Source organism: Triticum urartu, chromosome 5A (genome assembly GCF_056163025.1).
Source record: "Triticum urartu cultivar PI428250 chromosome 5A, HENAU_Tu73, whole genome shotgun sequence".
Lineage (NCBI taxonomy): Eukaryota > Viridiplantae > Streptophyta > Magnoliopsida > Poales > Poaceae > Triticum > Triticum urartu.
Genome location: NC_141877.1, coordinates 47,750,190 through 47,753,220, shown reverse-complemented (window position 1 = coordinate 47,753,220; position 3,031 = coordinate 47,750,190).

Sequence of the window (3,031 nt, the reverse complement as noted above, 5' to 3'; positions counted from 1 at the left end):
TTGTGACGCCTGGGTAATTATGCTACAGTAATCCGCTACTAATGATGCCATGTCATTGCTCTTACTATTGCTAATCCTCACTGTCTTTCTAACATCTTTTAAATTTCAAATACAATTTAAAGTCAGGATTCAAATTTATCAAACATGCAAACAAAAAATAATCATTTGGTAATATTAGTGGAGAAATCATCTTTTTACAAAATGGCTAAATGCTCTAAAAATAATTAAAACAGAAATGTTTTTTAAAGGAAAACAAACAAAAATAAGGAAAAGGCCAACCCCACGGCCCAACTGGGCCAACCAGCTGGCCAGCCGGCCCCCCAGGCCTAGCCGGCCCACCCCGGCCGGTATATCCCCCTCACTCCTCCACTCCCCTGGCCTATAGGCCACACCTGACCGAACCCTATCCCCATCTCCCCCCAGATCCCCCACGACCCCCACTCTCTCCATCGCCTCTCCCTCCCCACTCGCCTGGATCGGGGAGGAGCCCGATCCCGCACCTTCGCTGCCCGCGCCTGATACGTCTCCAACGTATATATAATTTTTGATTGCTCCATGCTATATTATCTACTGTTTTGGACTATATTGGGTTCCACTTTTATATTATTTTTGGGACTAACCTATTAACCGGAGGCCTAGCCCAGAATTGCTGTTTTTTGCCTATTTCAGTGTTTCAGAGAAACAGAATATAAAACGGAGTCCAAACGGAATGAAACCTTCGGGAACGTGATCTTCTCACCAAACGTGATCCAGGAGACTTGGACCCTACTCCAAGGAACAAAAGAGGCGGTCATGAGGGTGGGGGGCGTGCCCCCCTAGGGCGCACCCCTGCCTCGTGGGCCCCTCGAAGCTCCACCGACGTACTCCTTCCTCCTATATATACCTACATACCCCCAAACGATCAGAGACGGAGCCAAAAACCTAATTCCACTGCTGCAACTTTCTGTATCCACGAGATCCCATCTTGGGGCCTGTTCCGGAGCTCCGCCGGAGAGGGCCGTCATCACGGAGGGCTTCTACATCATCATAGCCTCTCAGATGAAGTGTGAGTAGTTTACCTCAGACCTTTGGGTCCATAGTTAGTAGCTAGATGGCTTCTTCTCTCTTTTTGGATCTCAATACAATGTTCTCCCCATCTCTCGTGGAGATCTATTCGATGTAATCTTCTTTTTGCGGTGTGTTTGTTGAGACCGATGAATTGTGGGTTTATGATCAAGTCTATCTATGAATAATATTTGAATCTTATCTGAATTCTTTTATGTATGATTGGTTATCTTTGCAAGTGTCTTCGAATTATCAGTTTGGTTTGGCCCACTAGATTGGTTTTTCTTGCAATGGGAGAAGTGCTTAGCTTTGGGTTCAATCTTGCAGTGTCCTTTCCCAGTGACAGAAGGTGCAGCAGGGCACGTATTGTATTGTTGCCATCAAGGATAACAAGATGGGGTTTTTATCATATTGCATGAAACTATCCCTCTACATCATGTCATCTTGCTTAAGGCGTTACTCTGCTTTTAACTTAATACTCTAGATGCATGCTGGATAGCGGTCGATGAGTGGAGTAATAGTAGTAGATGCAGGCAGGAGTCGGTCTACTTGTCTCAGACGTGATGCCTATATACATGATCATAACTAGATATTCTCATAACTATGCTCAATTCTGTTAATTGCTCAACAGTAATTTGTTCACCCACCGTAGAATACTTATGCTCTTGAGAGAAGCCACTAGTGAAACCTATGGCCCCCGGGTCTATTCTCATCATATCAATCTCCATCACTTTATATTTGCTTTGCTTTTACTTTGCCTTTTACTTTTAACTTTGCATCTCTATACCAAAAATACCAAAAATATTATCTATCTCACTCTCGTAAGTGACCGTGAGGGGATTGACAACCCCTAATCGCGTTGGTTGTGAGGAGCTATTATTTTTGTGTAGGTACGAGGGACTCGAGCGTAGCCTCCTACTGGATTGATACCTTGGTTATCAAAAACTGAGGGAAATACTTACGCTACTTTGCTTCATCATCCTCTCCTCTTCGGGGAAATCCAAAGCAGTGCTCAAGAGGTAGCAGCGCCCATCCCCGGCATGGCCTCAGCCGCGCCGCCCGATGCCATCGCCCGCCTCTCCCTCGCCTCCCGCACGGTGAGGCCCCCGGCCTCCGGCTCCCCCTTTTCCTCCCGTCGTCACGCACTGTACCACGCCCACGTGCCGTCCTGCCCATGGTCGTCGTCCCGCACGCGCCCGGTGGCCGTGCTCGCCGCCTACGCTGACCTCGCCATGGCCATGCCCGGACGCGCCCGTCTCCACCCACGCGTGCCTACGGCTCCAGCCGCCCCTCACCTCCTGCAGCACCGCCTCCCGTCCGCGCGCCTGCCGGCGCTCCCGCCTCGCCGGCCACCACCCACCAGCCGCGCCGGCGCCATCTCTTGCCGCGGCCTCGCCCGCCATCTGAACCGCCCAGGTCTGCCCCCTCGGGCATGTGCCCGCAACCGCTGCACCCGCGTGCCCGCTAGTGCCTGTGCCACTTACACATGGGGCCCAGCCCCTAAAAATGATAATAAAAGGGTTAAAAAAGAATTAATAATAATAATAATTAAAAGTAATTAATTAATTAATTAATTAATTAACTTAATTAATCCTGTTAAATAACCTAATTAACTTATTAACTAATTAAACTTTTAATTAGTGTTAGTCAATGACAATCGGGACCCACGTGCTAGTTGACCAGTCAAACAGACTGTTGACTGATGACATCTTGCTGATGTCATGCTGGCACAGTAATGGCTTTTATCTTTTTAAATTAATTTTGTTAATTCCGAAAATGAATTAAAACTTTGGAAATTAATAGAAATTAATCCGTATCTCGGATCGAAAAACTTTGTACATGAAAGTTGCTCAGGACGACGAGACGAATCTGAACACGATGTCCGTTCGCCCACCACACATCCCTAGCATAGCAAACGTTGAACTTTCCCCTCCAGTTCATCTGTCTGATAAACGTCCGAAACCGGGAAAACTTTCCCGGATGTTTC